This window comes from Vombatus ursinus, unplaced genomic scaffold (genome assembly GCF_900497805.2).
Source record: "Vombatus ursinus unplaced genomic scaffold, bare-nosed wombat genome assembly UNPS02004691.1, whole genome shotgun sequence".
Lineage (NCBI taxonomy): Eukaryota > Metazoa > Chordata > Mammalia > Diprotodontia > Vombatidae > Vombatus > Vombatus ursinus.
In genome coordinates, this window is record NW_020944469.1 from 7,434,901 (window position 1) to 7,462,559 (window position 27,659).

The following is a 27,659-nucleotide window of genomic DNA, read 5'->3' on the forward strand; positions in this document are numbered from 1 at the left end:
CTCAGGAGTCAGGCTAGGACAGTTCTCCCTTCTGTGCTGTCAGGCACTCAAATCCCCATTTGCAAACTAGCTAGCTGGTTTTATATATGCCCCACAGGGCACGACCCTTTCTCCACAACCAATCTCAATCGACTTCCTGTCATGCCTAGTTGAAATGCTTTCGAATGATACTCCTAAGAAGGAGAAACAGCAGGAAAAAAGGGAAAACAGGTAAGATCTACATAAGAAATAATATAGAAATTAGAAAAAAGGGGCACCTCAAACTTTGTACTTTAGAAGCTTACCCTCCATGAGAGACACAAAGAGAATACAGAAAGAAGTAAAGGTATATCTATGAATCAGGAAATAAAATTCAGAATCGATTGGAAAGAAAGAATTAATGAGAATGATAAAGCAAAGAAAAATGTCTTAGAAAAGGGAACAGTAAAAAGAGTAAAACAAATAAAAAACCCCAGTAAAATCTAAAAATGAATGAATGAGTAAAAAAAAAAAAAGCATTATTCAGTACTTACTACATGCATAACAACTGTGCTAAGCAATAGGGACACGGAGAGAAGGATAATAAAGTTCGTCCATGCTTTCAAGAAGCACATATGCTTATAATAGGGGAAAACAACATATGGGAGGGTTTCAGCTGCAAGTCTGTTATAAAAGCCCTTTGGCCTGAATTTGACAAGAATTTCTGGGAAACAGCAAAGCAGTCTGGTAGAAATTAGGTCTAGACCAACATCTTGTGAAACATACTATCAAAAAATCCACCTCAAAAGGAATAAATGATCTAAATGTTAAAGATCATACCATAAGAAAAAAAAATACAAGATAACCAGAATCAAGTACCTTTCACAGCTATTGGTAAAGGGGGAAATCCCAAGCTAAGAAAGGCAACAGATAAAAGAGAGCATTTCAATTACATAAAATGGAAAAGATTTTGCATGAACAAAATTAATACAACTAGAATAAGAAATACAACTAAGATAAGAAGGAAAGCAATGATCTGGGGAAAACTTTATATCAAACATCTCTGATAGGCACTTGATGCCTAAAATCAATAGGTGAATAATAATAATATATAACTCCAATAATTAAGCCCAATAGGTATATGGTCCAAAAATATAAACAGTTCTCAAAAGAAGAAATGCAGACTATTAACAACCATAAGAATGTTCCAAATCACTAATAATAAATGTAAATAAAACGAATTCTAAGGTTTCACCCCTTACCCAGCAAAAGGCACAAAGATAACAAAAGATAGGAATAGCCTATGTTGGAGGGGGGTGGAAAGATGGGAACATTAATGCACTGTTGCTAGAGCCAAGAATTGATTCAGTTACTTTGGAGAGCAATTTGTAATTATGCAAAGAAAGTGACTAAAATGGCCATACCCTTTGATCTATAGATCTGAATGTTTGGTATATACTCCAAGAGGGTCAAAGATGAGGAGAAAGGTCCCATCTACACCAAATATTCATAGCAACAAAGTAGATATTCATCATTTGGGAAATGACTCAACAAAATGTGGCACGTTGGCATAATAGACTATTATTACCTTGTTTTGATTTTTTTTAAAATAGACTATGAATTCAGAGAAGCTTGGGAAGGTTTACATGTAGTATAGTAGAAAGAGACCTGGACTTGGAGTAAGACAAGATTTGGCTTTAAATCAGCAGTGTGCTGGTAAAGGTTGAACAAGTGGCTCTCTGAGAAAAAGTATGCATGCCACTTTTAAGTTTAATCTGCATTAGTAACATTTCCTCCATCATTGTAATCCAGAAAAATCAACAAAACAGTAAAATCAAAAGCTGACTTGTTATGTTTGCCAGTTTTCCAGGTGTAAATGCTCATAATGAAAACTTAACAAGCATGTCCCCACTGCTTTGTAGAAAGTGGCAAGTCCACGAATGTGGAATACTGTATATATTTTCAGTTTTTGATGTATAGATTGTTTTTTTTTACCAATTTTTTCTTCTCTATTCTTTTCTTAAGATATCCTTTGTTATATGGAATGGGTCTTGGGGAGGGGTAGGGGAGGGAAGGTTGAGAGATACACATAAATTTCAGCAATATAAAAACAGTAGTTATTAATAAAATCATTTTAAGTGACATTCCAAAATCTTGCTCTATAAAAGGACTATGTGAAAATGAATTCTAATTCCGAAGGCTAAGGGTAAAATAAACCCTAAGGTAGCAGACTGCCAGACTTTTATTTCTTTTAAGACTTGTCTTTGTGTATGTAGCCATCCAAAACCACAGCCCGTCCGAGAGATCCTGTCTGGCCCAAATCCCAAAGGCTTTCCAAGAACAATAAAGAGGCCCATGGAACGAGGAGAGGAAAGAGGTTTAGGGGCAGATTTCCCCACTTTTCTACAAAAGGGCAGAGTAGAAAATGCCAAAGCAACCCTCAGGAATCCTTTCCTTTCTCAGCAGGACTGTGTGACCAGTGCCATGGGAAAACAACCTTCACTTTGAGCCTTTGCTCTCTAGTGACCCTCAAGAGGAATTAGCATAATCCACCATTGTGTGAGGAATAACCTTATTAAAACCAGATGAACATGTCTTGAAGACTTTTGAGACCCTTACAAGCCGTTTTAACACCTTCATATTGAACGACACACTCCCATTATTCTTGCTCTACTAGGGGATAGAATTCCTGTGCCTCAGTACCTATTGTTGACAAGAGATAGCATCATGTCATGATTTGGTGGAGCAGTGTTATGATTCAGACTTAGTTAACTGGTTCACAAAATGCCACTTTAATTTCTTCATAAAATCTTTTCCAATACAAACCAATTGTTTTGCTGATGGAAATTTCTGGCTTAGTGCTTCTCAGAGTCTCACAATTGGTAGCAATCTACTCTCCCCCGCCCGATTCACGATGTCTTTTTTGGGGTACATATGATGTATTTACTTATCTGCATTCATGTTCTTTCCTCCACAAGACTGTAAGCATTTTGAAAACAAGGATCTGTTGTCTCTGAACTGCTGGGTGCCTAGCACAGTGCCTGCTACACAGCAGCTGCTTAACAAATGTCTATAGAATGAATATGAATAGCTCACATTTCCATACCACTTTACAGTTGACAGAGTACTTTCCCCATAGTGACTCTGTAAGGTCGGAAGTGAAAGGATTATTAGCCTTATTTTTACAGTGGAAGAAAGTAACACTCAGAGCTAAGGGATAACTGGCTTGGGTTCACAGACCTACAAAGTACTGGGGCCATAAGAGCAAGTGAGAATCAATTCAAATATTTGAACAACATCACATGGCCTCAGAACATTGTGATATTGAGGTTTTTATCCTGTAGTACAACAGGTACCTAATGTATAAATTAGTCTGTAGAAGCATGTTTCACATGATAAATTATTAGCTAATTTAACAAAATAATTTGTTTCTTGAATGTCTAAAAGAAAAAATGACAAAATATATACTCTTACTTTAAAATATACCTTGTATCAGAACTATTTTTATCATTTTTATTCAGAGGTCATCATCTCATAGGTCAAAGGTATATATTTCCTTCCCATATGGGAGGGACTCATCATTGGACAAGAACTCATAAAAACTGGAATGCAGACTCTGTCAAAAATGGGTTTAGACCAGCATCCTTCACAATCGATAACAATAAATTCTTTGTGAATAAATGACCTAAATATTAAAAGTAGCAACATTAAAAGTGATAGAAAATAGGTTTTTTTCACAATCATGGATAAGGGAAAAAGTTTTAACCAGACAAGAGATTAACAGACTATAAGAGACTAACATTTTTCCTTCAATTTTTATTTCTTTTATTTATCCTCCCCCCCTCCCCCTGCGAATTGGATCATGTGTCAGGAGGTGGGTAGCTTGCTTCCAAATGACTTCTGGGATAGTGGTTGATTACTGTGTCGATCAGAGTTCTTCTGTCTTTCAAAGTTATCTGTCTTCGGTGAAGTTAAGATGATGGAGTGAAATCTAGCAGCTCGGCCTTAGCTTCTTTGCATCATCCCCTACAATAACTGATGAAGAGAATCGGACTGAATTTTGATCAGGAAAACCAAGAAAAAGTCCTGGTGAATCATTTTTCCCGCCCAGGGCAGCTTAGGAAGACCTAGAGAGAGGTCTGTGTACACTGGGGTGGGGCTGGCCAGCAAAGCAGTGTAGCAGCAGCAGTGGCACCATAACAGGTGGAAGGGATTATAACAGAATTATGGGAAAGCTAAGCCAACACGTGGTTGGCAACAGTGGAGCAGCTTTCAGATATTTGGTGTACAGCACTACACTTACTCATCTGGTCACAAACACTCACAAGCATCAGGATTGCTTTGATGAAAACGATGGGGAAATTTAAAAAACGAGGTTTACCAGCTGGACAGATCTTTCATCTCTAAGAAGGCAGTGTTTAATGCCATCAAAAGTAAAGTGCAAGCAAAGCTTAGAGAGATGCAGGATTCTTGGCTCAGTAAGATGGCAGATGAGATTCGGTTTATGCTGATAGTAATAACTCAAAGCACTTCTACGATGCCTTGAAGACTATTTATGGGCTGAAGACTTTTGGCACATCTCAACTACTCGGTGCTGATGGAGCCACGCTGATCAGTAATAAGGACATGATCCTGGAGAGATGAGCCAAACACTTTCATAGAGTTCTTAACAGACCATCATCAACCAATGCTGAAGTCACTGACTATACACCTCAGGTTAAAGTCAATTCCTTTCTAGCCAAACTTCCAACTGAAGAGGAAATTTTGAATGCCATTAGGCTCCTCTCGTGTGGCAAAGTGTCTGCTGCTGCTGAGATATAAGGCAGGGCATCCACTGCTCATACAAAAATGGAATGAAATCTTCCAGGTTATATGGCAGAGGAGGTTATCCCCAGAAGTTCAAGGATGCCTCCATTATCCATTTCTATAAAGGTAAACGAAATAGATCATCCTGTGACATTCGCGGGGGGGGGGGGGCCCTCTCTCTTAGTCACTGCCAGCAATATTCTTGCCAGAGTCCTCTTTAATAGGATGATCTTTGACACAGGGAGGCAAAGCCAAGATGGCAGAGTAAAACCAGCGACTTGCTTGAGCTCTCCCCACAAACCCCTCCAAATACCTATAAAAAATGGCTCTTAAGAAATTCTAAAGCAGCAGAACCCACAAAAAGACAAGAAAAAAGAAGAGAGTTGGTGCAGGACTTTTTGTTCACAGATGATGGTGCCTTCAATGCAGCCTCTGAAGCTGAAATGCAACAGAGTATGGATCAATTCTCTGCTGCTTGTGCTAATTTTGCCCTGACAATTAAGACTAAGGAAACACAGGTTCTCCATCAGTCAGCACCATACCATCCACATATGGAACCATCAGTTACAGAAAATGGAGAAATTCTGAATGCTTTAGCAGCATACTTTCCAGGGATGTACACATATATGATGAGGTTGATGCAAGCATTGCTAGAGCTAGCTCAGGGTTTGGGCCTACAAAGCTGTTGCACTGTGAAACCTGGACAGTACACAAGCGCCATGCCAGGAAACAGAATCACTTCCATTTGAATTGTCTTAGGAAGATTCTGAAGATCACCCATCTAGATAAGGTATGGGACACTGAGGTCCTTTCTTGAGCTAAACTGTCAAACATTCAAACTCTACTGCAGAGAGTGAAAGTCCAATGGGCTGGCCACGTTGTTCGAATGCCAAACTTACGTTTGCCTAAAAGACTATTTTACGGAGAACTCATGCAAGGCAGGCGCTCACACAGTGGTCAAAAGAAATCATACAAGGACACTCTCAAGGTCTCTCTGTAGAACTTCGGAATCAACGGTGAGACATATGGGAGACACTGGCACAGGACTGCTCGGCATGGCATGCCCACATCAAAAAAGGCGCTGTGCTCTATGAACAAAGCAAAATTGCAGTACCTCAAAAGAAATGTAAGATGCACAAATTTAGAGACATCTCCACTCCAAATGTTCACACGGACTATTTGTGCCTGACCTGTAGTAGAGCATTCCGAGCTTATATTGGTCTGATCAGGCACAGCTGGACACACTGTACCTTGATCCCATAGTCACTCTGGTGATGTCATCTTGGTCCTCTTCAAACAGAAAGGACAACAACCAGAACCTGAGGGGAGCGGCAGGTATTGCCTTCTAGAAACCCAATGTGAGCTTTTGTATTCTGCCTTCCCCCACCACTGGAAAAAAAATGAAGAAAAACAAAACCCCTGCAACAAATGATATGCAATTCCCGAATCAGCCATGTCCTGACACTATTCTTATAAGATCATGCCACACTCTTGTATTCAGCCTCTTTTATTTGTCCTTGCTTCCATTTCTCACGTATATCTTTAAAATCTAAGTTGATTGGTGAGTTCTCTTTGTATCTACATTGATCTCTTCAGATAACTTCTATTTTTTTCTTCTCATCAGAGTGATTTCCCTTTGTGTTTTCAAAATCTCTCCTAGGCTGACTTCCCTGGTAGAATTTTAGTCCATGAGATTCTGCCTGTTCTTCTTCTGAACCTTTTTGAAAGCTTTCCTAAAATCTAAGATGCATGTCAGATTATGCTTGGATTTCCTCTTCTCCATCAGAAATTTTAGGATGGAATATTCTACTTTCTCCCAGATTTTCCAATATTTCTACCCCAACAACCAGTTTCTTCCTCACACTGAGAATTAGATCCAGAACAGAATTTCCCCTTGTTGGTTCCTGCACCTTTTAAAGGATGATATTATCATCAAGGCAACTGAAGCAGTTATTAGCTGAGTTACAGAGAGAAAGAATTCGAAAAGACATCTGGATAATTGGCATCTGCCATCATTAATACAGCATGATTCTCTGCCAGGCTTGTGGTCTATTTTTTAACACTTTTTCTATTACTTCTTTCCATTTATATGCAGGTGGTCTTGGAGAACACTGATGAAAAAGTCACTTCTTTTTCTCCCTCTCTATCATATTAATTCTATTTGGTTCTTTAATTTCCTTACATGAGGAAATTATTTTTAATTATACAATGCTACTTCACCTCCCTTCCCATTTGGTCTATCTTCAACCAATCATTTGGGGAAAACCTCTATTCTTAAACCTGAATCAGTTCCTTGTATGTCTTGGAAATGAGATCTCTAGCAAAGAAATTTTTTGCAAAGACTTTTCCCCAGTTAACTGTGTCCCTTATAATTTTAATTATATTTGTGCAAAAAGTTTAATAATTAATCAAGTTATAATAAAATCCAGTTACAATTAATCATAATAAGTAATCAAAACTGTCCATCTTATTTTTTGTGATCGTCACTAACGGGTGTTTGGTTATAACTTTTGCCCTGTTCACACATCAGAATGCTAATTTCTTCTTTGCTGCTATAATTTGTTTAGGATGTGACTGTTTATATCTAAGTCATATCCATTTGGAGCTTATATTGGAATATGGTATAAGGTGTTGTCCTAAACATAATTTCTGCCAGAATGCTTTCTAGTCGTCCCAGAAATTTTTATCAAATGATGACTCCTTATGCTAGTAGCTGGGGCAGCTAGGTGGCACTGGGCTTGGAATCAGGAAGACTTCAGGAGTTCAAGTCTGGCCTCAGACCCTTACTAGCTAGTGACCCTGGGCAAGTCACTTCACCCTTTTTGCCTCAGTTTCCTTATCTATAAAATGAGCTAGACAAGGAAATGGCAAACCACTCCAGTTATCTCTGCCAAGAAAACCCCAAAATGGGGTCACAAAGAGTTGGACACTACTGAGAAATGACTGAACAACAATATATTAGTAGCTGAGTTCTGGGTTCATTAAACTCTAGTCTACTAGGTTCATTTGCTTCTGCATATTGTGCCTAATTTGTCCTGATTGCCTTCTCTTTATTAATAAATACCAAATGTTTTTGATAATTACTGCTTCCTATTATACTTTGAGAAATGGTATTGCCAGGCTCTCTACCTCCTTAACTTTTTCTTCATCATTTCTCTTGAGATTCTTGAGATGAATTTTGCTATTTTTTTCTAGCTCTACAAGATAATCCTTTGGTGATTTGGTCTAGCACTAAATAAGTAAATTAAGTTAGGCAGTATTGCCATTTTTCTTCTGTTGACTTGGCTTATCCATAAACAATTAATATTTTTCCAATTATTTAAGTTTGCCTTTATTTCTGTAATAGTATTTTAGTTAAACTCATATAGTACCTGTGTGTTTATGTCTTGATAGATAGTATCCCAAATATTTTATACATCCTAGAATTATTTTGAATGGAACTTCTCTTCTTTTGCTCCTGCAAATGCTGATGCTTCATGTGGATTTATTTTATATACTGTTACTCTGCATAAGTTATTAATTATTTAAGTCATTTTAATTGTTCTTTGGGATTTTCTAATTAAACCATAATATCATCTGAAAAATGCAAAAAAAAAGTCTTTCCCCTTTGCCTAAGTTTCTTGAGTTGCATGCCTAACCTCTCCGGACAAGAGGATCTGCAACTACCCACCTATGGTTGCCACCTATGAGGTTCAGATCCAGGTTTGCTCTTAGTTCTCTGGGTTCCGATATAAGCTTAGTGATTTCTTGATTTTGCTGATACTTACTAAAAAAATGTTTTCCTATAATCAAAGGTCAGTGACTACGTCAAGAATAGTGCATGCTGTAGCATAAAGGCCAATAGATCAGGAGGCCTGGGTTTCAGGCCTGACTCTGACACTAACTGTGTGACCATAAGTAAGGAATTTAACTTTTCTAAGCCCTAATTTCCTCTTCTCTAAAATGAGAATAATACTTTTACTCCCTATGTCACAACACTATTAGGGGGAAAGAATTTTGTCAACCATAAATAACTGTGGCTATGTGTGCTATTATTATTTGTTAAATCTGTTTATGCATTTCCCAGTAGTGCTAATGGAATCACAATGCAAAAATGACTCATGCTTTCAAAGAGCCCTTATAGTAAGTTGAATTGGAGCTACTCTCAGTCTCCATTAGCTGCTAGAAGTGTTGTGGATTCCTTTTATTAATCAGATGGCTACTTTGCTACACTCATTCTATTTTTCACCGTCCTCAATATGGTGCTAATTGAGAAACCGGGCAAAAATAATGAACCTGGCTGGATAAACCCGTTATTTCAATCAAAGGCAATACCAGTTGAATGTCCTGGTCCCCAAGAGCAACACTTCTGGGCAACTGAAAAATCTGAACTTCAAGTTCAAAAATGCAAGAAATTTATTTCTTTTTCACATTTACACACACAAAATAAGACAACCCCTCCGCCCCCAATGCTAGTGATCCCTGCCTCTATGTGGAGATTGAGAACAAGCTCTGAAAGAGCTGAAAGCAGTGTAAAAAGGGAGATTTAATCAGTATGAAAACAAGTTTTTTATAAAATTACTTTCACCCCAATAAGAAGAAACAACATTCCTCTTGGGTCCCAGATTCCTTCCTTTTCATATGAGGGGGTTGGATTTCATGAACCTTTCCTCTTCTAATTCCTCTTAATTCATTTATTCATTCAACAAGCATTTAATAACTATGACTTCCAAGTATGTGCCAGGCACTCTGCATACAAAGACAAAAATGAAAAGTAATCTACCCCTAAGCAGCTTACATTTGTTTACAGGGAAACAACCTGCACACAGAGCAACAAATACAAATAACACATCAAGGGAAGAAAAGGCCTTTAACAAGATGAGATGAATGCTCAGTTGTGTTTTGAAGAAATCCAAAAATTTGGAGAGACAGAGTAGGGAGAGAGGAGAAGCATTTCGGACATAGGTAACAGCTCTATATAAAGGCATGGAGACAGAGGCAGAAATCTTCCAATATGCCGCCTTGATAACTCTTTTTTTATGTTTTCTTTTTTAATCCCTAAGAATGAATGGAATATTCAGATTATCTTATTTTCTTTTGTTACTATCAAATTAGGACCCTCAATATGTGTGGTCTTATCAGCTAAGATGCTGGAAATATTTCTGATTTGCTTCTTTGAGGATGGCGGCTGTGGTGAGAATTGTCTAAGCCTACGGAGCCTAGAGATGGTATTTCATTCAGAAAGCAAAAGACAAGGCACTCCCTGCTACCTGTTTTTATGGGAGGAAACCCTCCACCCAAATATCTCTGGGCTACTCTAATGGCTGTGTGAGGCAAATGTCCTAACAGGGGTTCTTCCATTTTATTTTTGTTACTTCCTTGGCAAATACTCCATTTATTATGCAAAATCACCATTCTTGTTGCCTACAATAACCCAGCTGATAATGGCTGGACATGAGTCTTCCAAATTTGCAGTGCCAGTTGTATATTCATATGAAAATGGGCCTCTCCAACCAAATCCTTCTCCTTTCAATTCAAATGCTTGAACTGGCTTCTAATGCTAACTATCTATTAGCTAACTGTCCAATTTTTACATTGTGCGGCATGTAACAATTAACACACTGATTTTTTTTCAAATTCCAACATCAAATAACTGCACTCAGTTGGCTATGTCCCTTATAAAAGGAAAGACATAAAGGAAAGTTTTACTATCATTTTCTAGTATTCAACCCAACAGACCTCTCTTGTGTAACAAAAATATAGTTAAGGCAGGTAGGTTGTACAGTGGATGGGGCACTGGGCTTGGACTCAGGAAGATCCAAGTTCAAATCTGACCTCAGTCACTAACTAGTTGTGTAATCGTGGGAAAGTCACTTAAAAAAAAAAATCTCTGTTTGCCTCAGTTTCCTCAACTGTAAAAGGAGGATAATAACAGGACCTACATAATAGGGTTGCTGTGAGGATCAAATAAGACAATATTTGTAAAGCACTTAACACAGTGCTTGGTACACAGTAGATGCTATATAAATTCTTAGTCCCAGGGGCAACTAGGTGGTGCAATGGATAGAGCACCGGCCCTGGAGTCAGGAGGACCTGAGTTCAAATGTGACCTCAGACACATAACGATTCTTAGCTACATGACACTGGGCAAGTCACTCAACCCCAATTGCCTCGTGTAAAAAAATAAATTCTTAGTCCCTCCCTCCCTAAGTAAAACGATCTGATACTTTAACTGCTTCTGAGAGCACAGTCCTCATTTTGAACCTGTAGTACAAGGCAAGCCAACAAACATTTTTTAACAACCTACTATGTGCCAGACACTGTGCTTAAGTGCTAAGGATACAAAGAAAAGCAAAGACAGCCCCTGCTTTCAAGGAGCTCACAGTATAATGGGGCAGAGGGAGCCCACATGCAAACAACTATTTACAAATAAGAGACAGGATAAAGGGAAGCTTATCTCAGCTAGAAAGCACTAACATGGAGGATTCAGAAAGAAGATCTGCTTCATCCCCACTCTTCAGGAGTCGAGATTCATCAGTGCATTGGTCTGAATTCTGATGTTTTGTAGGATGGTTTTCCTAGACATTTTAGTGGCCATTGTGCATATAGTTTTCTCAGTTCTTCTTCCTTTATTACAGCCCGGTTCATACAAGTCTTCCCATGTCTCTGAATTCCTCATACTCATCACTTCTCACACGGCAATAACAATCATAGCAGTCTGGTCAGCCATTTCGCAATTAATGAGACCCACATTATTTCGAGTTGTTTTGCTACCACAAAAGTACTCCTATAGCTCTTTAGGTGTGCGGGGGCCCTTTTCATCTGAAAGGCATTTTTGAATGCTAATAGCTTTCCACTTGTGGCATGATAAATAAAATGGTGAGTGTATTAATCAGAACCAATTTCTGCTCATTTTTACACATGGGTTTTTGTGGCTATTATCTCAGTAAGGAGCAACTCTGTAAAAGATGACTATGGACTTTCTGAACAGAAAATACACACTTGGCAGAGAAGAGCCATTATGAATGGGCACCGAGCCACCAGCGCTCTTTGCTTTTCAACTCACATTTAAGCAGCAGGTTAATCAACCCCACAATTACTTGATGCCTCATTGGCGAATGTCAGTCCTGGAAGAGAGGACCACAGAAATGGCCACTGGCCTTTTAGAAAGGAGGCAGAACAATGTTAACTCTTTATATTTGGCTTTGGGGACAAATGTCTCTCCTTTGAAAGAAGAAATGTTAAGTCATTTTGAAATCCTTTTCAGTAAGGATACAAAGAGGTGATGATCAAAACCACCTGATCTCTAATTAAAGTTGTTTCCTCCCTTAAACATGAATTAAACAACTAGTACTTACTAAGTGCCTTCTAGGAACTAGAGATACAAATACAAAGAATGAAGCAATTCCAACTCTCAAGGAGTTTACAGTCTACTAGAGGACAAAGCGGGTACATAGATCAAGTGAATGAATGCATACATGCAGAACAGTTAAATACAAAGTAGTCTGTAAAGGAGAATACTAAAAGCGGAGAGGTTGAACAAAGGCTTCATGTAGAAGACAGCACCTCTATGAGGCAGTGATATGGAAGGAGTGTGTTTCAGGCATGGGGAACAGCCAGCACAGAGACAAGGACATGGGAGAAGGACATGTAAGAAACAGAGAGGAAGCCAGTTTGCATCATAAGGTGCATGTTCAATGGGGCTGGAAAGTGAGATTGTACAGGGGTTGATTTTTTTTTTCTCTCACATACACAACACGCTTTATTTCACCCCACAGCAAATGTGTAGGGCAGCAAGGTGGTACAGTAGCTAGAGTGGTGGGCCTGAAGTCTGAAAGACTCATCTTCCTGAGTTCAAATCTGGCCTCAGGAACTTCCTAGCTGTGTGACCCTAGGCAGGTCACTTCATCCTGTTTGCCTCAGTTTCCTCATCTGTAAAATGAGCTGGAGAAGGAAATGGCAAAGCACTTCAGTATCTCTGCCAAGAAAGCCCCAAATGGGGTCACAAGGAGTCATACACAACTGAAACGACTGAACAACAATTACAAATGCAGAAGTCTAAGAACAAAAGAGAAGACAGGTAAAGGCCTCACAATAGACCAAAAACAAGGAACACACAACAATTCCATTGAGGCCTTCATTAACCCCATACAGTTTCATATAGACTCTGGATGGTACTTCAGTACTGTACTGAAGCACTCTGGTACCGCTCCCAGTTTTTGTCACTTGAACAATTGTCCAGTTACATCTCTTTCAGTGTCTATACAGCTGATTTTTAATAGGAATAAATTAATACTTATTCCTATTAAATTTCTGTGTGTGTGTGTGTGTGTGTGTGTGTGTCTCAGTGGATAGAGTGTCAGGCCTGGAGTCAGGAAGACTCTTGTTCCCGAGTTCAAATCTGGTCTCAGACACTTACTAGCTGTGAGACCCTGGGCAAGTCACTTCACCCTGTTTGCCTCAGTTTCCTCATCTGTAAAATGAGCTGGAGATGGAAATGGCAAACCACTTCGGTATCTTTGTCAAGAAAACCCCAAATGGGGTAATGAAGAGTCTAACATGATTGAAACAACTGAACAACTTAATTATTTTTTTCTTGTAAATTTGGCTTTCCAAATTTATTATTTTTGATATTCTTTTTTTTAAAAAAAATATGAGTACCAAATTCTCTCCCTCCTGTCCTTACCCCACCCATTGAGAAGGCAATTAATATATCAATTGTATGTGTAAAATTCAAAACCTTCCATATTAGCCATATCACAAAAAAAGCAAGAAAAATAAAGGGAAAAAAGATATACTTGAATTTGCACTCCAAGTCCATCAGTTCTGTCTCTGGAGGTGGATAGCATTTTTCATCATGAGTCCTTTGGAATTGTCTTTATTGTTTTTTGATGTCTCGTGGAGTCCTTACCTTCTTCTTGCCAATTCTAATTTCTGAGGAGTTATTTTTTTAAGTAAGCTTTTGTACCTCTGTTTCCATTTGGGCAATTCTACTTTTTAAGGAGTTCTTTTCTTCAGCGAATTTTTGTGCTTCATTTACCATTTGGTCAATTCTGTTTTTTAAGTTGTTATTTTTATCAGTATTTTTGTGCCTCTTTTACTAAGTTATTCATTTTTTTCATAATTTTCTTGCATCATTCTCATTTTCCCCCCAATTTTTCCTCTACTATTCTTATCTCTGTAACCTTCCAGGAATTCTTTGTTGGGCTTGCAACCAATCTGCATTTTTCTTTGAGGCTTTCCTTGTATCTGTTTTCACATTTTTGTCTTCTTCTGAGTTTGTGTCTTGGTTTTCCCTCCCACCATAGCAGCTTTTTATTATCCGATTCCTTTTTGTTGTTTGCTCATTTTTCCTGCCTATTTTTACATTTTAAACTTCATGCTAAAGTTGGGCTCTGCTCACCTCGGGGTAGGGAGACACTATCCAAAGATTCAGGCTGTTTCACTTTACTGTTTCCAGAGTTAGTTCTGGTAGTCTACACGTTTTCAGTGTTTCCAAGGTGGTATGATCCTGGGAGAGGGGTGGACACTACTCTCCTGGTCTATGCTCTGGTTTTTATCCAGAGGAATAAAGGGCCCCTGCTCCTCTCTACCCTAGAAATGCAACCATGGCCCCTGCTCCCTTGTGACTGACCACAAGTGCTCATCTCCACTCTAGAACTATGACCCAGAACTGTGTATGTGCAATGTAGCTGCCAAATAGTGCCCAGTCTTGTGTCCAGTGTCAGCTCAGAGTCCCCAGTAATCCTGAACAGTTGTCTGACCTCCTTACTATCTATGGGCTGAGAGCTCCTGAAGCTGCTGCTGCTGCTTCCTCAGCTACCTCCAAGGCCCACCAGTCAAGACGCTGCCATAAGCACTCCAGGCCAGTCCCTCCCCCAGTGTCAAAGACCACTCCTACTAACCTCCTAAGTTGTCCTGGGCTGCAAGAACACCTCATCCTGACCATTTGTTGACTCTGACACTCCAGAATCTGATTTGAAGTATTACTTTAAAGTTGTTTTAGAGGTGAATGTTGGGGAAGTTCAGTTCAATTGCTGTCTATTCCACTATCTTGGCTTTACTTTCTATGCAGGGCTTTAAAAGACAGAGGGTTTTATATTTAATCTTAGAGGTAATAGGAAGGCACTGGCCTTTGTTGAGTAGGGGAGTCACATGGTCAGAGCTGCTTTCAAGGAACGTGACTTTGGCAACAGTGTATAAAATGGACTGGAGCAGTTAGAGACTTGAGGCACTGGGACCAATTAGGTCCCAATTATTGCAATAATCTAGGCCAGAGGTGACGAGGGCCTGAACGAAGGTTAGGTAGCTTTGTGAGTGAAGGGAAGGGGTTGGATACAAGATATATTACAGAGTTAAAAATGCAAGATTTGGCAAATGACTGGAGATATGGGGTAAGAGAGAGTAAGGAGTCCAGGGTAATGTCACCCTGGAGCAAAAGAGCACCAAAAACTTGCAGACCCTCAGAGCTAACTCTGAAAAGAGTAACACAAAGAAAAGCCTGAAGCTTGGGAAAGTGGCTCCCCACCCCAAAGTGAGCAGAGCCCAACTTTAACATAAAGTTCAAAGTGAAGAAATCGGCTGGAAAAATGAGCAAAAAACAAAAAAGAAACTTGACCATAATGACCAAAAGACTCTGGAAAAAAATGCTGTCTGCCTCCTGTGAGAGAAATGATGAACTCTGAGTGCAAGCTGAAATATAATTTTCTCACTTTTTATGCAATATGGTTAATATGGAAATATGTTTTGCATGATTTTATATGTATAATTGACATCATTTAGCTTGCCTTCTCAAGGGGTGGGAGAGGCATGGGAGAGAGAGAATTTGGAACTCAAAACATAAAAAGAAAAGAATATTAAAAATAAATAAATACAGTTTAAAAACATGAATTCCTTGTACTGAGCTTAGCTGAAGTCACTCAAATCCATTAGATTTTATATAAAACTTCAAACTTCAGGGTGCTATGACCTAAGAATACAGTATAACATACATGAACAGAAGAAAGGTATCATAGTAGAGAGAATTTAGGGCTTGGAGTTAGGGAAGTCTTAGTTCAAACCATGCTTCTGGCACTCGTTCACTGTGTGATATAGGGGAAGTCACTTCACTTCTAAGTGTGTCAGGCAACTCTTAGCTCACAGTTGATAAGTCACAGACAGGCAATTCTTAGTAGTTCTCTCTACTGATGAAATCACAGATCTCTCCTGTGCCCACATAACGTAGGTGAGGAAGGCTCTTCTTAATGCCTATTACACTCATCTGAAATGTCAGCCTCTCAAGAGCTGAGACCCCATCCTATATCACCATCACCTAACAATGTACTTTGTAAAAGTCTCCCACTGGAAGCCACTGATTTTAGGGCAACTCCTTATGTACCCAGTATCCTACTGTACCTGTACTCAGATACCCAGTTATACCCCAGTGACCTCAGTATGGGCTGCAGTCAAAGTTTAGATTGAAAGAAGATGAGACATCTCAGACCCTGGTAGATGAGTGGAACTGGAGGTATAGGCAATTCTACTCTTCTCCCACCATCCTCCAGAGTATGAACCCAGGTGTAGCCCCTCTAGCACCATGTGTCAAGGACCATTTGGATGCCATCTAAATTTGCCCATGCCTGAGGCAAAGCCTCACTTGCTCTACCCTGGATATGTCTCTGCTTCCAGTCCTTGCCTCTTCCCTTTCCCTCGCTCTTATATTTATTAATTAACAAGGCTTGCCAATTTTACCTCTATAATATCTCTCCTATCAATACTCTTCCTTCCACACACAGAGCAATTAGGCTGTCATCACTTCTTTCTAACTAAGAATAGAATTAGAATAGCCTCATAATCAGTCTCCCTGCCTCCACTGTCTCCCCTTTCTGATCCATAGTCCACATAGCTGCACAAGTGATATTCCTAAAGCACAGGTCTGCCCATGCTACTCCTAGGCTCAAGAAGCAGTCATGTCTTACTGCTTGGCTTTGAAAGCTCTTTACAGTCTAATTCCAACCTATCTTTCCATATTTTACTGCATATTTTCCGTGCTTCCCATATTTCTCATTATTTCTACTTATGCACTAGAAATTCCAGCCAAACTGGTCTACTTGAATCTTCCCTGGACATTCCATCTCCTGCTTCCATGTCTTTCCCAGGCTTTCTTCCATTCCTTGGAATTCTTTGTCCCCTTAACTCTACATTTTGGAATCCCCAGCTCCCTTCCAAGCTAAGCTCAAGTTCCACTTTCTATAATAGGATGTTCCTGTTTCTCTCATTTGTTAGTGCCCCTTCCCACTATTTTATAGTTATTACCAATATATATTTAACTTATTCATCTATGAACATATTGTTTCTTCCTGGTAGAATTAAATTATTTGAGGGCTGGGACTATTTGGGTTTTTGCCTTTCTGTATTTTGTACCTGACATAGAGTAAGTGCTTAATAAAGATTTGGAGAATTGCAAATCAGGGAACTGAAGTATCTGAAATCTAGTTCTAAAGCCTATCATCCAAAGCAATCACCAAGCATGTATTAAGCACCTACTGTGTGTTAGGCACTGTGCTAGGCCCTGGGGATACAAAGAATGAAGCAAAGACCTTACATTCTAATAGGATAGACAACAAGTATGTAGGTAAATAAATGCAGAAGAAATAGAGAATAAATACAAATAAATATAAAACAGTTCAGTACAAGGGAGCTGGGGAAGGAGGAAGGCATCAGGAAAGGTCTTACCAAAGGTGGAATCTAAGCTATCTCCCCAACAGAGAGAGAAGTTTTGTGAAACAGAAGTGAGGCTGGAAAGTACTAAAGGTATGGAGAACAACCAGTGAAAAGGCAGAGAGACAGGAGGAGACTGAGAACCCAGGGAAGGACAGTTTGGCTGTTAAAAAGTGACTGGACTAAAAGAAGGAGTCATCTTCCGATGGAATAATATACTCTTAAGAGGTAAGACACAATACACTCTGCTCCCTACCAACATACACATACCACTTTCCCACTACTTTCCAAATATTTTTTTTAAAATGTTCCCCAATAACTTTGGATTTCAGTCTATACAGTAACAACTCACTTATTCTTCTGCAGTGTAGTCTCGGTCTAAATAGCATGTATTCACTTTCAAACAGCTGATAATTGAAAATGTTTTGTTGCCATTTGAGGAAAGGAAAATAGCCCCCCCCTCCCCCCATTACAATGCAGCTCAATGCACTATTCCTGCCACGGTGGTAAATTCACAGGAGGGAAATATTAACACACTGTAAATATTTAAAATTAAATTACAGATGAAATATAGCTTCTTGATGGGAAATCGCTGTACTGGTCATAAAAGGGGCTTGTTTCTGTCATGTGCATTTTTCAAATGGAAGTTATAATTAAGTAAATACATAAATTCAGACACATAAACTGCCGTGCAGACAATACAGCCAATAACATTGGTCATATAACCTATAAACATGTTTACCTATAATTTCAAATTATTTTATTGTCTTTGCTTTTTGAACCCATATCATTTAAAAAAATAATGCTATTTCCAACTTTACTGTAATTGAGCTTAAATTGCAACTATCAGCAATAATTCCTCTTGTGATCATGAGCTTAGAATGTGGGCAGTTGCCAACTACTGCTTTGCCTTTACTTTTTCACAGTCATAACTGGCATGGGGGCGGGAAGAGGAGGGAAGCTTCTGTCTCAGAGCAGTCACCACTCATCCTTGTCTTGAAGTCCCCTGGCAGCCCCGGGCTGTCTGTCCCTACCCAGGATCCATCACCATAGCTCACCAATCCTGGGGATCTATCCCCACCAAGCACTACAGGGTGCACATCCAGCTTCTCATGGCACAACTCTATCTGCAATGGGGAAATATTTTATGCCCATGAATCCCACTCTGATCCTAACTCACTTTGGCAGTTGGGCCATTTGGCCATTTGCTTCTCTGCCTACAATTCATTATGCTTGTTACACAAACCTTTACCTGCCTTTAGAGTATAGGATACCCAAATCCTCAAACACCTCTATCTTCCTGGAAACTTTTGAATTAATATGTAGAAACACAGTCAGGACCAGTCCTTGGCAATACTATGATACTTATCTTTGGGGTCCCTCCATTTGAAAGTAGGCAGCTTCGAAAGTAGGCAGCCGTCAATTTAACCCTCCTTTGCAGTCACCAGTGCCCTCTCACTCTGACCATTGGTGGCTTCTCAAGGGCCCTGAGAGACTGGCTAGCTAACTTGGGTTGAATTCAATTCATTTCAAAAATATGCAGCCAACATCTATGTATGTAGCAAGGCACTGAGTATAAAAAAGTATCAACCCGATCAATAGTCTGTGACCTCTAGGGCTTTACATTCTCCTAGGTGGCGGGATGTAGCAAGATAAGTGTGATACTAGGAAGGGAGTGATAGGGCAAAAAAACAGTTCCAGATGGTGTGCACTAGGAATAACTGAGGCAGGAGAAACTATTTTCACGGCTAGTACATCCAGAAAGGAAATATGGAGAAGATGCCACCTGCGGTGTACCTTGACAGAAGATAAGAATTCAAAAAGGGAGAACGATAAGGAAATGCATTTCAGGAATGTGGGATGGATAACCTATGCAAACAACCAGAGGAGGGAGATGGTACAGCTAGCTAAGAGGACGGTTTGTTTACAACAGTGTTGTGGACAGTAATCAACAATCAGCCTGGAAAGGTAAGTGGGAGGCAGATGACGAGAGCCTTAATACCGGGCTAAGTTGTTTTATTTTATTCTAAAAGCAGTTAGGAGCCATTTAAGACTTTTGAGCAGCAAAGTAACATGGTGAGACCTCTGCCTTAGAAAGATTATTTTGTTATCTGTGTGGAGGATGGAATGAAGACAGGAGAGACAGAAAGCCCAGTTCAGAAGGTATTACAATAGTAGGTGAGGTGCAAGATGAGATTTCGGGAAAGAGATCAGGTCTGCATGCAGAGGTTTGTGTAGAGAGGATAACTGACCCCATGGGTGCTGGTGAGATCTTTGTAAAGAGAGCAAAGAAAAAGGCTAGAGATGGAGTCTTGGAAACATCTTTGCAGAGAGTAGAAAATGGATGATAATCCAGTCCAGGAGACTAAAAGGTACTTAACTAGGCCGGAGGAGAACCAGGAGAAAACAGTATCACAGAAGCAAAGGAACAGGAGGAAGGGGGTGGCTGAAAGCATTCAAAGTTATAGAAAGGTCAAGCAGGACACGGAATGAGACAAGGTCACTGGATACAGCAACGAAGAAAATGGCAATATTTGAGAGAGCAATTTCAGTGGAGTGGTAGAGTTGGAAGTTACTAAGTAAGGTATTAAGCAGTAAGCAGGTATTGAGGAATTTGAAGTAGTTAGTGTAGACCAGGGCTGCGGAACCTGCGGCCTCGAGGCCACGTGGCCTTCTAGGTCTTTGAGTGCAGTCTTCTGACCGAGTCCAAGTTTTACAGAACAAATCCTTTTATTAAGGGGAATTATTCTGTGAAGTTTGGATTCATTCAAAGGGCCGCACTTGAGGACCCACAGGGCCACATGTGGCCTCGAGGCTGCAGGTTTCCCACCCCTGGTGTAGACTACTCTTTCTACAATTTTGGCTGTGAGAAGAAGGAGAGATTTAGGATGATATCCCTGAGGGGTGGCAAAGGAACATTTTTAGGGGCAGCTAGGTGGCACAGTGGATAGAGCACTGGCCCTGGAGTCAGGAGGACCTGAGTTCAAATCTGGCCTCAGACCAGACCCTTGACACTTACTAGCTGTGTGACCCTGGGCAAGTCACTTAACTCCAATTGCCTCGCCAAAAAACAAGGAGGGGCAGCTAGGTGGCACAGTGGATAGAGCTCTGACCTTGGAGTCAGGAGGACCTGAGTTCAAATCCAGCTTCAGACATTTGACACTTACTAGTTGTGTGACCTTGGGCAAGTCACTTAACCCCAATGCCTCACCAAAAAGCAAAGCAAAGCAAAACAAAACAAAAAAGGAACATTTCAAAAGGACTCATAAAGCCTGAACATTTTTGTAGGTAGTTGGAAATGAGTGTGTAGACAGGACTGTGAAAGAAAAGCCATCATATCCTCTGAGACTGGAGCAAAAGAGGAGAGCAGGCAACAGGTAAAGAAACAGAGAGGTCTTGAGGAATGGAGCTCGAGATGGATGGACCTCTATTTTGTCAGTAAAGCAGAAATCATTGAATTGTTGAATTCAATTATGTTGAGCTAAGATGTCAATAGCTAAGGGTAATAGAATCTGAGAGTTGGAAGCACTATCAAAGTCTCATTCCCCACATGGAGTAGGAATCTCTTCTGTAAGATCCCTGACAGATAGTTCAGAGAGGGGAATTTGAACATTCTGCCAGGCGACCTACTTTCACTGCAGGATTCCTTTGGACTGTTAGCCAAGTAACTTCATATGAAGAGCTGAAAAATGCCTCCATGGGACTTCTCCCTCTGATCCGTGTCCTGCCCTTCAGGTTAATACACAACAGCAGTTCTCAGCTATTTGAAGCTGGTCACCACTTTAGTCTTCTCCAATGTAAACATCCCCAGTTCTTTCAACCATTGCTCAGTTGTTATTCTTTCAGATTCCCTCACAGCCTGCTTGTCTTCTCCAGGACATTCTGTAGTTTGTCAATGCCCATCTTAAAATGTGGTACCCAGAACTGAACATTATACCCTAGGTGGGGTCTCCTTCACACAGAGTATAGCAGTGAGACTCTCAACTCTGTGTCATCTAAACAGAATATTTCTGTTAATGCAGCTGGAATGGCCAGTGACTTTTAAGTAGTGAAAACATCAACTTTTATATGTGAATCAAAGCCAAGTCAGGACTCTTCAGTCTTGTACTCGTGTGTAACTGATATTTCTGTGTGTGTTTTTTAACCCTCATTGTAGGACTACACTCATATCTGATGGATTTTGTGTTTTTGAGCTCATCTTAAATGCAGATTCTATCAGATGTGTGAACCTGCAATTTCACATTTACCTGCAAAATAGAATTGTAACTTAGGATCCAAATGCATTCAAGTCTAGACCTGAATTTCTCTTTAGAAAGCAGGGATGAGATGATAAAGGACTGGAAAGAATATTCTGCTCTTAGATAAACATGTCCTTTCTCCAACAGCCTCCTGCATTTCTTGATTTCTAGGGTACACTCTGGGAATAAAAACATGAACTATCTTTCTTTCTTTCTTCTATATTTTGTATACCTCAGGCACTCCATACATGTTTTCTTATGGGGAATGGTCCCTCTTTTAATGTTGGTATTGGTTAGAAGCTGCATCAATGTTACTAATCACAAAGCAGGATGACTTAGACTAACTTAAGAGCAGATTAAAAAGTCTAAGGTCTCGAAAAGACCAAGCACCTCAGGACAACTCTGACCTTTTTCATGAATCATTTTATAGACAGAAATTTTAGAAATGTTTTATCCCTCTTGATTTCCTGTCTAGATGTGTACGTATTCAGATGTTGTTTGGAAATTATAAAGGCATCAGCTAGGTTCAGACTAAGCTCTGCATATAATTGTCATGAAAATTCCAAGTCCAATGCAACTAGCCCACTTATCGCTCTGAATACTAATGTCAAATCAAGCTGCTTCACGCTGTACCCCACTTGTTCTGGACAGAGGTCCCTTTATCAAAATTGGAACTAATTTGCATTGTGTGATGAAATACTTGACGATCCTGCTCCATTTGTTTTTTGCTGCTTTACCTATAAATGGTGGGCACATATCATGGTGAGGAGAGGCCATGGCCACTGATGTCTTTCTCAATCTCAAGCCTGGATCATCCTATATGGCTTTCTAAGTTTTGTGTTTCTATCACCCTGAGTCTAGATACAGCAAAAGCTGTTTCCTAGTCCACTTGGCCCGTTGAGATGGTAGGGAGCATAACTATTAGAATTTACTAGGCAGACCCAGTATTGGTATAATTTACCCAGGCCATAGTAGACACTACATATAGCTCAGTGGCATTATTCTTGCTAAATCACTTGAAAGGAGCGAAAGTGCCACTAAAGGAATCCAATGACTCTCACAGCGCTTGGCACGCTGTGTGTAAAGGTGCCAAGAAAGTGAATCACCTAGTATTTGCTTGAAGACTTCCAAGGAAAGGGAACCCACTACCTCCAAAGCAGATGGTACTTTTGGATGGCTCTAATCATTAGGAAGTTTTTTATTAGATGAAACCTCAATCTGCCTCCCTGAAACTTCTCCCTATTGCTCTGAGTTCTGTCATCATCCATGAGATTGCCACATTTCTCACAGAGGATGACCAAGGGCAGATGATACAGTGGACAGATTGCTCAGCATGGAGGCAGGAAGATCTGAGTTAAAATTCAGTCTCACTTACTAGCCAGGTGACCTTGGGCAAGTCACTTGACCACCACTGTCTGTCTCAGTTTCCTCAACTTAGCAGGGTGCTTGGCACATGTCAGGAAATTATTTCTTTCCTTCTATTCTCTATGACTTGTCTTCACCAGGCTAAACTTGGACACTTGATGACTTCAAAGCAAAAATTCATACAAGGGAAGAAGCCGCAGGATCAGAAATTGAAAGTGGCCAAAAGCTTGGAAAAGGTCAAGAAGCCTCCTCTCTGTACAACCTGAATACTTTCTGCCGTGGCGCCCACAGAGATCCTCCCAAACCTTGATATCCCATTCCTGTCAATGCCTCTTTCCCTTTTCCTCTGCCTCCCTTAAGAACCAGAAAGTTTGAAGACATGGGGGATGGAAGGGAAGTACTGTCCAGATGCCAGTTTTGATGTAATTTCAAATTTACATGGATTTTGAGGTTTCAGGATAACAATAATAATAAGAAGAAGAAGAAGAAGAAGAAGAAGAAGAATAGCTGTAACAATATTATCTAGCATCTATACATGCTTTAAAGTTTGCAAAGCACTTTACAAACATCTCATTTGATCTTCACAATTACCCTGTCAGGTCAGTGCAATTATTATCCTCATTTTACAGATGAGGAAACTGAGGCTGAGAGAAGTTAAATAACTTGCCCATGGTCACATAGCTAAGAAGTGTCTGAGACTGGATTTGAACTCAAGTCTTCCTGATTCCAAGTCACTGTGCATTCTAGCTGGATAAAACCTTTTCCACCTAGTTGGGGGGAAAAAATAACTTTTCTGCATTGATCTTGTTGAGATTAACAAAATGGAAGGATCCTCAATATTTGACTCTAACCCAATACAACAAAATGACACAAAAGCTAAACATCTAAAAATAAATATCCAAATACAGAGACTTTAAAATGACCAAACCACAAGTTAAGGCCAATTTGAGTGCTCTTGAACTTATAGGCCTTTAAGGTATACAGGTGTGACCTACTAATTTCCTGTTTTCTTTACAAACAACAAGAAAACCACACGTTCTTTTACTCCATAGAAAAGTGGCAGTTGCTATGACGATTCCCATCCAGTGGGGTGGTTATACTACCATGAAGTCACATTGAGCAAACAGACACATTATGATATCCACAGCCATTCTTGTAAACCTTCAATTTGGTGACAACAGATCTGGAGGCTGGATTACAATACAATTGTTTTTGTCTGTGGGAAACAATTTTCCTATTTAGCTTCTATTCCACTACTTAGTGGTTGATTTTAGGGCTTCCGTCACCACACAATTTACTAGGCTGCAAAATTATTAGTCATCAGAAAGGGGAAAAAAGGGTGGAAATCAAAGAGTTCGAGCTATACATGGATTCAATGGACCGTTTTTTTGTTTTTTGTTTTTTTTAACAGAGAACTTCTGTCTTCAATCCTTGTAAGTGGCCCCACAATAATATACTACTATAGTATTATTTGCCTTTGGGCACTCCCTTTTTGAAATAACAAAAGGCATTTTTAAATTAAGAAAGCTCTCCATTTAACTATGCACTGTATACTTAAGATCAGTTTTTTAAGGGCATTGAAGGAACAGTTGAAGAAAATGGGGATATTTCATGTGGGTACTACCCCAAATTACAGGGTGTCCCAAAAGTCTTAGTGCAGTATAAAACTATATAATGGACTGTCTGGAGAAGTCATGAGTTCTCACTGAAAGTCTTTAAGCAAACCTGAATGGAGATTTGTTGGAGCTACTTTACATATCATTCAGTTAGAAGCTGGACAACCTACATAGCTTCTAAGATCCACGCTATCTTGGAAATCCTGTGACGCTTGGCTAATATAACAAGGACTCAATCACTTTTGGGTCTGTCTCTTCATTGCTTAGCATAGAGCCTGAGACGTAGTAAGAGTTTAACAAATGCTTTTTGAAACGAGGTGAGATTAAACCATGTCTGAAGAGTACCAAAAATGTACAAGAGATTTTAGCATGTGGCGTGGACAGATAAGTGGTATTTCCAGTTTTCCATGCCTCATTTTTGTGGCCAATCCATAAAGTAGGGGCTGGGAACACTGATATCACCATCGATGGAACAAAAACAGTGAATCTGACAACAGGTATCATCACAGTATTTCAGAATCAGAAGGGAACTCTGGGGCCACCGAATTCTGCTGATGTGTAAAAAAGTAGCCCTACTATAACATATCTGATGAGAGTATCCAGCTTCTGCTTAAAGACATCCAGTGTGGGTAGGGGGGCAGCCCATTCCACTCAGAGAGAACTATAATTGCGATAATGTTTTTTTTTCCCCTCACACCAAACCTAAATTGGCTTCTTCTTTGTAACTCCCATCTACTGTTCTTAATGTAGTTTTCTGGGGGGCCAAATAGATCAAGCATAATCAAGTGTGCCTGTTCATTTAGATCTGATTACAGTATCCAAAATCATCTAGAACAGGGGTCAGCCAAGTATGATCCAAGGGCCAAATTGGGTGAATTTGATCTTTACTCATCCTTAGCTTCACTTTTGAGGGTCTTTTTTCACTTCTTGGGGCTTCCTTCTCTTCCCATGCAGATGCCTCATCTCTTTCTGCTTTGCCTCTTCTCCCTCCTTTTGTTCTGTTCTCCCTGATCAATCCACCCACCTCTAAGGAAAGAATCCAAAGAACCCATTCATGGTGAGGCATTTATGACTCATAAGCCTTAGTGTGCTACCTCTCCAAGAATTATTTCTACAGTTTAACTGGATGAAACACTAATGGTAGGAGTTACGACATCAGCCATATGAAGAAGGGAGACATGTGGGAATCAAGGAAACCTTCCCCAGTGCCCTGAAATTATATCGTGCACTTGTATCTGATTCAACCTCTTACTGTCATATACATACATGTCTTTTGCTTTCATATATAGCCATCAGTTCCTTTAATATGCAACTCAAGATTTACTTCCTTCAAGAATTTTGCAATGCATTAGCATAATTCATTTCCTTGGATTTTGTTCTGTATTTTCTAGATGTATGGCTTGGGTACTAGTATTCACTGGCTTTTAGGTCAATAATTCAATTATATTTTGAAACTTTCCCCAAATGCTATCTGGATTGGGTGCTAAGGGTTTTGCTGCTAATCATTTTTATTCTAAAACATACTTAAAATTCTATGTATATATTACAATGCACATATTCCAGAACAATAATTCTTACAGTTATGGAAAGCGTGGTTTTTCATTTCTTAGAACACCAGAGTGGTGCTAGGGTGGGTCTCATGAACATTCAGAGAGAGGTAGTTGGTCAAAGTCACACACTAAATACTCAAAGAACTGGGATCAGAATTGGTGTTTCCAGACTCCTGCTCCACTATTCCCCACCACACACTACCCCTGTATCACTCCATTCTCATAGATATGTTCTTTGAAATCTTTTGAAAAATGCTAATCATGTTTCAAATTTTCATCTGAGCTTTCATAGACATGTGTATGTATGTGTGTTGGCATAAGATTTTTAATGTACTAAGCTATTCAGAAATTTCTGCAACCTTATTAGGCTTAGCAAGGGGGCATATGGTAGAAATATTAGCTATTCTTCTTTGAAAATAAAGGATGAATTAGTCAAGGTGGAACCAAGATGGCAGAGCAGAAGGAGCAGTGCAACAGAGCTCTCCCAGCATTCTCTTCCAAACAACTTTAAAATAACACCTTAAATCAAAATCTGAAATGACAGAACCAACAACAGGTTGGAATGAGGCATTCCTCCAGCCCAAGACAACTTATAAAATCAGAATAGGAGATGTGGGCTGGCTGAGAGCTCAGATGCATGCAACATCAGTGGTGGGACTTGTTGGTCTTATTTATGTATTTATTTATTTATTCATTCATTCATTCATTCATTCATTCATTTTTAGTGAGGCAATTGGGGTTAAGTGACTTGCCCAGAGTCACACAGCTAAAAAGTATTATGTGTCTAAGACCGGATTTGAACTCAGGTCTTCCTGACTCCAGGGCCAGCGCTCTATACATTGGACTTGTTGGTCTTAACAGCAGCAACAGCACCTTCAGAAGCTATCGAGCCCCAGATAGCAAGGGAATTGGGCAACTGGTCAGAAAGAGATTATAGGGGACATCTGTGATAGCACTAAGTGTAGGAATAGATGCTGTTTGGCAACTCCATTGCCTATACCCACTTCTGGGTCTCAGTTCAAGAGCAGAGAAGACCACTTTTAGTCACAAGGGAGTAGGGATTCTGAGGAATAGTATCAATTGCAATCCCAAGGGATCAGAGGTTCTTTGGGCAAAGACCACACCTCAGACCAGGAGAGCATCAACCACACCTCTCCTCTCTAAATCACACCACTCTGGAAACACTGAAAATTTCCAAACCCCCAGAATTAGATCTGAAAGCAGCAATGTGAAAAAGCCTTAGCTCTCTGTACCCCACCCCAACTCCCCATGCTGGGAACAGAGCCCAACTTTAACATAAAGTTCAAAGTCAAGAGACACAGTGGAAAAATGAGCAAACAAAAACCTCTGACCATAAAAATCTATTATGGTGTCAAGGAAAGTCAAGGCACAAACTCAGAAGAAGACAATGATGTCAAAACAGCAACAAGCAAAGACTCAAAAAATGT